The 13,763-nt window shown below is 39.5% G+C and overlaps 1 long non-coding RNA gene across 1 annotated transcript in view; it reads left to right on the forward strand.

Annotated features, from left to right (window-relative positions):
* Positions 1 to 13,763, forward strand: part of LOC144332680 (uncharacterized) — a 249,614-nt gene that overhangs the window by 66,018 nt on the left and 169,833 nt on the right. The gene's annotated exons all lie outside the window — the stretch shown is intronic.

A 13,763-nucleotide genomic window follows, 5' to 3' on the forward strand; every position in this document is an offset into this window, starting at 1 on the left:
CTTTATGGGTAACCTGACATTTCTGGCTGCCCTTAACATTTTTTCCTTCATTTCAACCTTGGTGAATCTGACAATTTTGTGTCTTGGGGTTGCTATTCTCAAGGAATATCTTTGTGGCAGTCTCTGTATTTCCTGAATTTGAATGTTGGCTTGCCTTGCTAGGTTGGGGAAGTTCTCCTGGGTAATATCCTGAAGAGTGTTTTCCAACTTGGTTCCATTCTCCCTGTCACTTTCAGGTACACCAATCAAGTGTAGATTTGGTCTTTTCACTTAGTCTCATATTTCTTGGAGGCTTTATTCGCTTCTTTTTACTCTTTTTTCTCTAAACTTCTCTTCTCGCTTCATTTCCTTCATTTGATCTTCAATCACTGATACCCTTTCTTCCACTTGATCAAATCGGCTACTGAAGCTTGTACATGCATCGCATAGCTCTTGTGCCATGGTTTTCAGCTCCATCAGGTCATTTAAGATCTTCTCTATGCTATTTATTCTAGTTATCCATTCTTCTAATCTTTTTTCAAGGTTTTTAGCTTCCTTACAATGGGTTTGAACATCCTCCTTTAGCTCAGAGAAGTTTGTTATTACTGATCTTCTGAAGCCTACTTCTGTCAACTCATCAAAATCATTCTCCATCCAGCTTTGTTCCATTGCTGGTGAGGAGCTCTGATCCTTTGGAGGAGAAGAGGTGCTCTGGTTTCCAGAATTTTCAGCTTTTCTGCTCTGGTTTCTCCCCATCTTTGTGGTTTTATTTATATTTGGACTTTGATGATGGTGACCTACAGATGGAGTTTTTGTGTGGATGTCCTTTTGGTTGATGTTGATGCTATTCCTTTCTGTTTGTTAGTTTTCCTTCTAACAATGAGGACCCTCAGCTGCACGTCTGTTGGAGTTTTCTGGAGGTCCACTCCAGACCCTGTTTTCCTGGGTATCACCAGCAGAGGCTGCAGAACAGCAAATATTTCATAACGGCCAGTGTTGCTGCCTGATCCTGGAAGCTTCATCTCAGATGGGCACCTCGCTGTATTAGTTTTCAATCGGCCCTGACTGGGAGGTGTCTTCCAGTTAGGCTACCCAGGGATTAGGGATCCACTTGAGGAGGCAGTCTGTCCGTTCTCAGATCTCAAACTCCATGCTGGGAGAACCACTTCTCTCTTCAAAATTGTCAGACAGGGACATTTAAGACTGCAGAAGTTTCTGCTGCCATTTGTTCAGCTATGCCCTGCCCCCAGAGGTGGAGTCTACAGAGGTAAGCAGACCTCCTTGAACTGGGGTGGGCTCCACCCAGTTCGAGCTTCCTGGCCTCTTTGTTTACCTAGTAAAGCCTCAGCAATGGTGGACGCCCCTCCCCAAGCCTCCCTGCTGCCTCACAGTTGGATCTAGGACAGCTGTGCTAGCAGTGAGCAAGACACTGTGGGCGTGGTACCCGCTGAGCCAGGCATGAGATATAATCTCCTGGTATGCCCTTTGCTAAGACCATTGAAAAACCACAGTATTAGGGTGGGAGTGTCCTGATTTTCCAGGTACTGTCTGTCGCATCTACCCTTGGCTAGGAAAGGGAATTCCCCAACCCCTTGTGCTTCCTGGGTGAGGTGGTGTCCTGCCCTGCTTTGGCTTACACTCCATGGGCTGCACCCACTGTCCAACGAGTCCCTATGAGATGAACCCAGTACCTCTGTTGGAAATTCAGAAATCAACTGTCTTTTGCGTCGCTCATGCTGGAAGCTGTACACTGGAGCTGTTCTGATTCAGCCATCTTGGAACGATCTCCTCACATCGCTTCTTAAGGTAAGTGATCCATTTGTGAAGGTCTGATTTACTTGGTCACAAATATTTCCAAATGCATCAGTGATGTCACCATCCCTCCACACAAGCTTCACCATAACCTTGATATTTGTTCTCCTACAATCTTAGTGGAAGTTTTGTTGCTCTGATAGAGGCTGTTTTCAAACTGCTTCCTCAACCATGTTAGTGACTGACCCACATCCTGTTCAGACATGTTGTAGCAAGTTAGTATAAATATGTTTTGGTGCAAAAAATGTTTGTATCCATGCATAATTTTAAAAAATAATATATATTTTCCACAAACAGTTTGAAGACCCCTTATATTATTGGAAACCCTCCTCATACAATGGGGTTTGTTGCAGGTTACTCTGCCATTGGCTGGTAATGAGCCAGATTGTTATTTTCCTCCCTCACCCCCTCTGGAATATTAGGGATGTTTGCTAAAGAGGAAATATATTACCAGTTGGCAATTCTTCTTTGGCCGTGCAATAATAAAACAGTTGTAGCTTGACTTTATGTGCTTTATAGGGGGCAGAGAGTAGTTGCTTAGCCTATCAGGTATGCTATTACTACTGGGATGATGGTCATTGGTTTCTACACACACCATTTGGACAGAGAAACTGGAGATGAATGGTCCTGCCTAGTGACTTATGGTGGACCTTCTGGTAGGAAAGGAAGATCAGAGGGAAAGAGCAGAGGGGAGTGCTTTGCAGACTTGCCTCATTGCATAGGTTGCTGTAGAAGTGGTGTCCTGGTGAAAGACTCCCCCTTGGCTTGGTGAGTACAGGAAGATAGCAGGCATTGCCTTCAAATATCACTCAGATCAGGGCCTTTCTCTGACATTTTCCAATGTCAGCAATGAGTGAAAGAGATTGGTGTATTAGGGAAGAATAAATATTAGCTATGAACTTTCCACACACAAATAAAACAGAGGTGAAAGAAGAGCTTAAAGAGACCCCATTAGTGAGTGCGGATGGGGTCAAAGTGAGGAGCAGATATGCAGCAGGAGCTCATGCACCTTTCAGTCAGTTGAAGCTCTCAGCAATCCATTTGCTTTCTAATATGGATGCAAACATAACATGTCCTAAACAAGAGTCTTGATTCCACATCCTAAAACTGCTCTCCCCTGACATAGTTTCTTATGTCTCTCTTAAAAAAATACCCCACCTGTGTAATTTAAACAATAGAAATTGACTTCCTCTCAGTTCTGGAGGCTCACAGTCCGTAATCAAAATGTTAACAGGTTCAGTTATTCTAAGATGTTTCTTATTCACTTTGACTTGGCTATTTATTTTGTTTTGTCTTGGCTATTTTTTTGTTTTGTCTTCACACATGGGTTTCCTGTACACATGCACCCCTGCTGCCCCTCTGTGTGGCCAAAACTTCCTTTCTTATAAGAACACCAGTCTGATTAGATTGGGACCATCTGAATAGCCTGATTTTCATTTAATTACCTCTGTAAAAAAGACATTGTTTCCAAACACATTCATATTCTGAGGTACAAAGATAAGACCTCAACATAAAAATTTGGGTAAAAAGAATGCAGCCCATGATATCTCCTAATCTTTACTAAGACAATAATATTTTTACAGAGTTTTCAAGAACATAGGAGTCACTTTTTACTTTTCACTCTCCGCCAAGCACTGCATATAAGCAAATACAGTGGGCTCCACCTCAAAATACATCCCAAGATGACCCCTTGCGTAATCTCTAATACAAGACTCTGATTGTGGCATGACCCTCTCTCCTGGAGGACTAGAATAGCCGCTAGCTGGCCTTAGTAACTTTCCTGCTCCCACCACATTCCATATCACTTCTCCTCACAATAGCCAGTGTGAGCTTTTAATAATAGAAATTAGACATTACCTTCTTCCTTAATATCCTCTAAGTTTTCCTAATTTTCCTTTTAGTAAGATCTTGTAAAGTTCACAACTAAGTTTTTTCACACCCGCATGTGTCATTCTCAAAGACTGAGGAGTTCTATGCATGGGACTGAAAGAAGAATTTTCTTCAACTTTATAATGCACTGGTTTGTCTAGAACAACTAAAGAGTGGTTTGCCCAGAAGATGAACATGGACAGAGTGGATAAACTTGTGCTGACAGTGAGTGAATTGCATTGAGTTCCTGTGGTCTAAGAGGAGTGCCTCTGCTTGGAACAATTGTGCCCATTTAATCATCTAAACATTATGATGATATAATTAACAATTCAACACAATTGTCTCTACGAAGTATACTTTGCTTAAATTTTTCTAAAAATTCTGACTACACTATTATGATATTGGATCTCATATTTTGACTTACAGTTGAGTCTTCATAAACATAACTGTCACAATTATATTAGTGCGTTCATATTCCACAAGCCTGTTGTAGCATGACGGATTATAATAGGCAATATTTATCAAGCATTGACTATGTGCCATATAATCTTCAGAACCATCTTATTAGGTAGTAATAATTTTTGTTACTATCTCCCTTTTTGTAGATGAGATGACAGAAGCACATGCCAAGACTGTGATAAAGGAGTAAGTGGTGCAGATGGCGGTCAGTCTCCAGAGCCTCAATTCTTGCATCCTTTTCTCCACTGCTTTTAGCATTTATTAACATATCTGCTTATTTTCAAGAAAGTGAGAAGAAATTAGATCCAGAGAACAAACTTAGGTACCAGTTTTAGTACCTGGTTAAAGAAAAGCTTTTCTTAAGACATGGCCAGGTAAAGTGAAAAAACACAAACAAAACTATTTCTCTAAATGTATTTCTAAATCATAAGCACAGTGACATAGGTTTCTGCATTCCCCTGCTATTCATCTTTGTATATAATTAGTCATGCAGATGATTAATTTCTTCTTCTTCCTTTTTTTTATTTTTTAGATGAAGTCTCCCTCTGTCACCCAAGCTGGAGTACAGTGGTGCTATCTCTAGTCACTGCATCCTCTGCTACCTGGGTTCAAGCGATTCTCTTGCCTCAGCCCCCTAGTAGCTTGAATTACAGGAGACTGTCACTGTACCTGGCTCATTTTTGTAGTTTTAGCACAGACGGGGTTTCACCATCTTGGCCAAGCTGGTCTTGAACTCCTGACCTCGTGATACACCCGCCTGGACCTCCCAAAGTGCTGGGATTACAGGTATGATCCCCTGCACCGAGCCAATTTCATGTATAAACAAATGAAAAAATCACTGGCCATGAGGATCATGAAGTGCTTTTTCATGCATGCTTACATACACTTTTCTCAGGAGACATTGGCTAAATTGTGGATACCATTTTAAGTGACCAACATTTTTATTCATAGCTCACAAGAAATCTAAACAAAAAGAACTCCTCATCCAGTATATGCCAGGAGAAAAACAAAATATCAATCTACCCAGTCACCTGGAAAAATCAAAGTTACCAGTAGCAAACCTTATTGTGTTAGGAAGCCTTCCTGCAATGCATTGGGTCTGTAAAATGTTCATGGAAAAAGTATATTATGTTAAAAAAAGAATAGATTCCAGTTTTTTTTTTGCACCAAAATAAACTCATATTGCCATGCTATAACATGTCTCAGCAGGAGTTACTTGAGACATCAAGAAAAATAAGAGCAGGTTCAAAAGATCCCCTATGAGAGCAACATGAATTCTTCTAAAATTAAAGAGAGTATAAACGTGAACTTCATGGTGAAACTTGGGTAGAAGAAGGTAAAATCCTGCTATAAAGACACATGCACACATATGTTTATTGCGGCACTATTCACAATAGCAAAGACTTGGAATCAACCCAAATGTCCATCAGTGACAGACTGGATTAAGAAAATGTGGCACATATACACCATGGAATACTATGCAGCCATAAAAAAGGATGAGTTTGTGTCCTTTGTAGGGACATGGATGCAGCTGGAAACCATCATTCTTAGCAAACTATCACAAGAACAGAAAACCAAACACCGCATGTTCTCACTCATAGGTGGGAACTGAACAATGAGATCACTTGGACTCGGGAAGGGGGACATCACACACCGGGGCCTATCATGGGGAGGGGGGAGGGGGGAGGGATTGCATTGGGAGTTATACCTGATGTAAATGACGAGTTGATGGGTGCTGACGAGTTGATGGGTGCAGCACACCAACATGGCACAAGTATACATATGTAACAAACCTGCACGTTATGCACATGTACCCTAGAACTTAAAATATAATAATAAAATAAATACATAAATAAATAAATAAATAAATAAGAAGGTAAAATCAGTGATGCTTTCTGAAACACTGATGGAGATAATGGCCAAAAAAAATGGCAGTTCACAAGTAGGTAACTCATTTCAAGAAGGGATAAGACAAGGTTGGACCTAAAGCCCATAGAGACAGAGGATTCATATCAAATTGCATGAATAAAATTCATATTGTTTATACCCTATTAGAAGACAACCAATAATTAACGGAACAAACAAAAGCCAATACTACAAAATTCTCAATTGGTTCTCCTTACCTGATTCTAATTGAGTAATTAATGTTGAGGAAATTTTTCACTCAATGAATGCCGAAACTATGACAAAAAGATAAGCTGCAGAGAGTAGTAGAACTTTCCATGAAATTTTAAATAAGGGGAACGAGATCTTGAAGCATTTTTTTGAAGGAATTGTAACAGGAGAAGCAACCTGCCTTTACCAGTACAATCAAGAAAACAAATACAGTCAAAGAAATAGCTACCAAGAGGTGGAAAAGTCCAGTCAAAGCAAAAGTTGATAAGGTAAGTGCAAATCTCATGGCAAGAGTTTATTGGGAAGCATGAGGCATTTTTCTGGTTGACTTTCTGGAGGGCAAAAGAATGGCAATATCTGCTTAAACTGAGAATAGGGTGAGAAAGCCCAAGCTTTAGTAGAGAAATTCCTGGGGGAGCTTCAGCAGAGTCCTTCACCGCAACAGTGCTCCTGCTCAATTCTCTCATTAAACAGGGCCATTGTGTGAGAGTTCCGATGGAAATCATTAGGCATCCACATTACAATCCTCATTTGGTTCCTTTGGGTTTCCTTTTGTTTCATAATGTCATCATGTCTGTAAAGGGCATCCATTATTCTTCAGTTAATAATGTAAAAAAGACATACTGATATCTGACATGCTGACAAAAATGTATGACGATTGGTCAATAAATATTCTCAATATTCCCCCTTTATGTTGCTCACTAATGATTAGGATTGGGAAATGGTTGAAACGCAAATCAAAACCACAATGAGATACCATCTCACACCAGTTAGAATGGCAATCATTAAAAAGTCAGGAAACAACAGGTGCTGGAGAGGATGTGGAGAAATAGGAACACTTTTACACTGTTGGTGGGATTGTAAACTAGTTCAACCATTATGGAAAACAGTATGGCGATTCCTCAAGGATCTAGAACTAGATGTACCATATGACCCAGCCATCCCATTACTGGGTATATACCCAAAGGATTATAAATTATGCTGCTATAAAGACACATGCACACGTATGTTTATTGCAGCACTATTCACAATAGCAAAGACTTGGAATCAACCCAAATGTCCATCAGTGACAGATTGGATTAAGAAAATGTGGCACATATACACCATGGAATACTATGCAGCCATAAAAAAGGATGAGTTTGAGTCCTTTGTAGGGACTTGGATGCAGCTGGAATCCATCATTCTTAGCAAACTATCACAAGAACAGAAAACCAAACACCGCATGTTCTCACTCATAGATGGGAACTGAACAATGAGATCACTCGGACTCAGGAAGGGGAACATCACACACCGGGGCCTATCATGGGGAGGGGGGAGGGGGGAGGGATTGCATTGGGAGTTATACCTGATGTAAATGACGAGTTGATGGGTGCAGCACAGCAACATGGCACAAGTATACATATGTAACAAACCTGCACGTTATGCACATGTACCCTACAACTTAAAGTATAATAATAATAAATAAATTTAAAAAAAAAAAAAATTAAAAAAAAAAAAAAAAAAAACCAAGTATTAGCTGTTAGAATTAAAACACACTTTGCAAATGAGACTTTAATTTTGACTCTCTTCCACAGATAACAGGAGATAGAAGGATTAAAGATCTCCCAAAGCTGTTACAGGTCATTGGGAAAATTTATAATTTGGGTGTTTATTCAGCTGAGACTTGAGCAGTGTCTGCACTGCTTGCATTTCAAAGTAAATGTGTCTTGCTTACTTGCATGAAGACACTTAGTCCATATCTCATTTATTACTTCATTTCCTCTACTCAGATCTCAGTTCTGTTAAGGATTCGGGCTGGGCCTGAGATATCACTGACCCAAGGAGGACTGAAGGTCCTATACACTCCTCCCAACATATTGCAAGATATCTATTAGGCTAGGGACTCAAATTGCTTATAACTGCTCAAATCATCATTGTACTTGGTTCTGTGAGAGTGGGGAAGGTGTACTGAGAGACACAGGATGGAGTCACAGTGGCATGTGAGAGGAAGGAAAGGAAGAGAAACCAAGTCTGTGGCCTCTCTCTTTTATTGTGCTTACCTAAGCAATTACCACAGAGTAGTGTCTTAAACAACAGAAATTCATTTATTCACATTTGCATTGTGATCATGGTGTCAACAGGTTCAGTGTTTCTGAGGCCTCTTTCCTTAGCCTCTAGACATCTGTCTTCTTGCTATGTCCTCAAAAAGGGGCAGCCTTGGTGCATGTGGATATCTAGTGTCTCCCTGTGCATGCAGATGTCCTCTTCTTATAAGGACATCTATCAGATTGGACTACGTGCCCCCATAACAGCCTCATTTTAAGTGAATCCACACATTTCAGTTCTTACCTCCAAATATGCACATATTCTGAGAAACTGGGAGTGAAGACTTTCATCATATAAATAAGGGAAAACAGAATTCAGCCCATAGCACTACCCAATGTCTTCTCAGTCCACGACAGCAGTTTCATTTTGTTGTTCAGATATATTGGAATCATGTCTGCCTTTCTCTCATCGAAGTGCAGTCCATGAGCAAATCCAGTGGGCTCACCTCCAAATACACGGCAATATAAACACTTGCATATTCTCTACTACAGGGCTGTGGCTCATGCCATGATTCTCTCTGCAGGAAGATGTTAATAGACTTCAGCAGGTCTTGGTAACATTCTTGTTACATCGCATATCAGCTCTCCCCACAATAGCCAGAGTGACCTTTTACAGATGAAAATTAGACCATATCACATTTGTGCGTCCCATCCACCACAGTTTTTTATTACACTAGTAATCACATTTGAATTTCATATGTCAGCTTCTTCATACTCACATGACTTTCTCTTTATTGAAATGGGGGGATTCTTTGAATTGGACAGAAAGCAGAATCTTCCTCAACTTCATCTTGAATTAGCTTGACTGTAACACAAGAGGGTTGTGTCCCAGGAGAGATGAACATTAACAGAGTGGACAGACTTGTGATGTGATCGAGTAAATTCATGAAGTCCCTGTGGTCTGGGAGGGGTTCATGAATCCATGAAATCCTGGTTACATAGTTATGACACTGGTTGATATATTTTGATATTATGTTTTCTCTTATAAACACATATTTCACAATTATTTTAGGGTATTCATACTCTATGAACATATTGTAGCTATGGCTGATTATAGTAAAAATATTTCTTAAGTGTTTACTATATGCCATTTAATCTTCAGAACCAGCTTATTAGGTAAGAATACTTTTTACTACCATCTCAGGTTTATAGATGAGCTGAGTGAGGCACACGCCAAAGTTATTAAAATAATAATAAGTGGTATAGATGGCAGCAGGTCTTCAGAGCCTCTGTTCCTGCTTACTGTACTCGCCCACTTTGTTGCTATTTACTTATATATTTATTTACCTCCAAGAAAGTCAGAAGAAATTAGGTCCACAAAAAGAAACTCAGGTACAAGTGATAGGAAATTGGTAAGGTAAAACTTGCCCTGAAACCTTGAAGATGAGGTAATAAAAACTCTTTTCCTGAATAAATACGTTTCTTCCTAAATCCTATAAATATGTACACAGAATTCTCCAGTCATGTCTTTCCTTTAATCGTTACACAAAATATACTCCTTAGAATGTGAACATCTTTGGGACACCCATGTTTTCCTCCCACAGACAGGATACGTAACCTTACTCTTCTCAACTATTTGTTTCAGTAGTGTGTGTGAAGATAGTCATCCAGGATTTGATAAAGTACCACTTACTCTAATTCAGTTGATTCTCTTTACAGAGAAGCATCCCATTTTTCCTCTGGTGCCATGGAGTAGAAACAGTGAATTTATTGTTTTTTCAAATTCTTCCCCTGCGCAAGCAGTCCTGGAAGAGCATTTAGCTCGGCCTGTGCCTGCTCCTATAATTTCTATGTTTTATTTGTGGCTGAACTTTTAAAATACTAACTAATGAGGATAAAAGGAATGAACAATGCCTTTGACTTTGGTATTTGTGTGGGGCCCACTCTCAACTGCGGGGCCCGACATAGGAGACCTATTCTTGAAATACAGAGTGCCCAACACAATAAATGAAAAAGGCCTACGTCAACTTATATCTAATTAAATCTTATGGATAAGAAAGATCTTGAAGATGCCACTTTGGAAAAGCAGTCATAGAGAAGATGTAGAGAATCAGAAACTAAATGGAAAAATAGAAGTCAGAAGACAGTCCAACCCTGTTGTTTTGCTGTTGTTTCATTTTGTTTTGGTTTTTAGATGTATGTTTACTAATTAGAACTCAGATGGGGTTGTATGTTAGTCCATTTCTAGTACTCTAACAAGACTGCAGACTGGGTCATGATTAAAGAACAGAAATTTCTTTCCCAACATTCTGTACACCAGGAAGTCCAAGATTAGGGCATCAACAGATTCAGTGTTTCGTGAGGGCTTCTCTTTGCTTCCAAGATAGTTCTTTGCTGCTGTGGTGGAAGAGGGGTTTAAAAACTCCACGTAAAAATAACAATCAAACTAGAATCCTATATCCACTCAGGTAATCATTTAAGTGTGAAGGTCACATTACACATCTGGCAGCATGAAAAAATCTTCATATAGTTTACTTCTCATATGCTGAAGCTATGCTAGCATGTGTTTCACAGAAGAAGAAAACCAAAAAACAGGTAGACAGTAACTCAGGATAAGCATTATCCTATGTAAAGGGAGAAATGGGAATTTCTCTGGTCTCCATATTGAAATCAACTCTAGAGTGGCTTGTTTTAGACGTCAGGTGGGGACTGAAGAATTGGAGGTGGGAGACTTTTCCACCTTCTCTGTAGGTGTCTACTCTTCTGTTGCCCCCAAGGGGAGAGATGTTTAGAGATTCCCTCCATAGAGCTGCTTCACATGTCAGCTGGATGTTCCCAGTGCAAGTGATGTCTGAGAGAAAGAGACAGAGGAAGAGAGAGAGACACAGAGAAAGAGAAAATTGAAAAATAAAAGATGGAGCCACAGTTTCTACTAAAACTTAATCTCAGTGGTAATATACCACCATTTCTGCCATATTTTCTTGGTCATAGAAACCAATCCTGATATAATGTGGTGGGGACTACTTAAGAGCGCTCATATTAGATAGTAGGGATATTGCATAAGACTATCTCAGAGTGACAATGATTTGATAAATAATTAAAGCAGGTTTAGGAGAATAAGGGGTTCTGTGTATTCAAAGAAGGCTTTAAGGTGGTAAGATGTGAGCATACTTGAATAAAATGCAAACACATGCCTGATAAAGTTAGGAACAAACTTGGCATGCTGAAAGAATCTTAAGAACGCCAACTGTAGTGTCCAAATAAATCAAGAGATTCAATCTTTATCAAAATATCAATGTCATTTTTCAAAGAACTGGTAAAAATAAAAAAATCCAAAATTACTCATGCAAGCAAAAAATAAGAGTCAAAAGACTCAAAGCAATCCTAGGCAAAATAAACAAATTTGGAAGCGTCACATTGCCTGAATTCAAATTATATAACAACTTTGTTCTTTTGACTTAGGATTGTCTTGGCAATGCGGGCTCTTTTTTGGTTCCATATGAACTTTAAAGCAGTTTTTTCCAATTCTGTGAAGAAACTCATTGGTAACTTGATGGGAATGGCATTGAATCTATAAATTAACTTGGGCAGTATGGCCATTTTCACGATATTGATTCTTCCTATCCATGAGCATGGTATATTCTTCCATTTGTTTGTGTCCTCTTTTATTTCACTGAGCAGTGGTTTGTAGTTCTCCTTGAAGAGGTCCTTTACATCCCTTGTAAGTTGGATTCCTAGGTATTTTATTTTCTTTGGAGCAATTGCAAATGGAAGTTCATTCATGATTTGGCTCTCTGTTTTTCTCTTACTGGTGTATAAGAATGCTTGTTATTTTTGCACATTAGTTTTGTATCCTGAGACTTTGCTGAAGTTGCTTATCAGCTTAAGGAGATTTTGGGCTAAGACAATGGGGTTTTTTTAAATATACAATCATGTCATCTGCAAAGAGGGACAATCTGACTTCTTCTTTTCCTAACTGAATACCCTTTATTTCTTTCTCTGCCTGATTTCCCTAGCCAGAACTTCCAACACTGTGTTGAATAGGAGTGGTGAGACAGGGCATCCCTGTCTTGTACCAGTTTTCAAAAGATATGCTTCCAGTTTTTGCACATTCAGTATGATATTGGCTGTGGGTTTGTCATAAATAGCTCTTATTATTTTGAGATACGTTCCATCAATACCGAATTTATTGAGCATTTTTAGCATGAAGGGCCGTTGAATTTTGTCAAAGGCCTTTTCTGCATGTATTGAGATGATCATGTGGTTTTTTCTTTGGTTCTGTTTATATGCTGGATTACATTTATTGATTTGCGTATGTTGAACCAGCCTTGCATCCCAGAGTGAAATGATAGACAATGAATACGTGGGAGTATAGGAGGCAGAGGGATTGTATAATGAGGTATTAATAAATGCAGTGTTTGTTATTTGAGCGATGAGTGCCATAATGCCGTGACGTAAGCACTACATAATCTGAGTAACAAAATCAAACTTTTATTTCTGCAATATATTTATTTTAATTAACAGAAAATCTAAGCATAATGCTTCTATATCCTGCCATAAAAAGAAGACAACGACCAGTGTGGCCATAGCAGAATGAATTAGGTGTAGAACATCCCCCAATTCCACAGAGAGTTAGGGGGCAATACATAGCACTTTAGCATAGGTAACAATTCGCAGCTGGGCACGGTGGCTCACATCTGTAATCCCAGCACTTTGGGAGTGCGAGGGAGGCGGCTCACAAGATCAGGAGTTTGAGACAAACCTGGCCAACTTCGTGAAACCCCAACTCCACTAAAAATGCAAAAAAAATTAGCTGGCTGTGGTAGCATGCACCTGTAATCCCAGTTATACGGGAGGCTGAGGCAGTAGAATCGCTTGAACCTAGGAGGCAGAGGTTGCAGTGAGCTAAGAATTTGCCACTGCACTCCAGCCTGGGAAACAGAGCAAGACTCTGTCTCAAGAAAAAAAAAAAAATAGCATCTGGTTCTTACAAAGTAAAACTGCTAGCAATCAACTGCAAAACATAGAAAAGTAATATAATTTTATACGGCCAAGGTGAGTAATTGACTGTTGGGAAATGAATAGAACTCTTTGGTGTAAACTGCAAATGAGGCTTGCTTAGATGGGCTGATAAAGATGAAAGTAATGAAACAGGCTGCAGTAGGAAATTACTTTGAAGCTTGAACTTCACAATGATAACATAGCTTATTAGACAAGATGTAATGTGATGAAAGAGGAAAAGAGAAGAGTCAACAAAAAAATCCTAGTTTGCTAATTAATTAGATGAATTCTTTATCAAGACAAAAAAGAGTTGGAAGAGGGAGAACTTTGTAGCTGTAGGAGGGAAGAGGCAGAGGTAGGAGAAGCCTTAGGAGAGAGGAGGAGGTTCCTGGAAAGATTGACACAGTGTTCCCAAAAGAAGGGTAGGATCAATGGTGTTAAACTGTCAAGAGGTCAAGGAGATGCTGGACTGAGAATTGACCCCTAAATGAGTGGAATGGAGGA

This window comes from Macaca mulatta, chromosome 11 (genome assembly GCF_049350105.2).
Source record: "Macaca mulatta isolate MMU2019108-1 chromosome 11, T2T-MMU8v2.0, whole genome shotgun sequence".
NCBI classification, from domain to species: Eukaryota; Metazoa; Chordata; class Mammalia; order Primates; family Cercopithecidae; genus Macaca; species Macaca mulatta.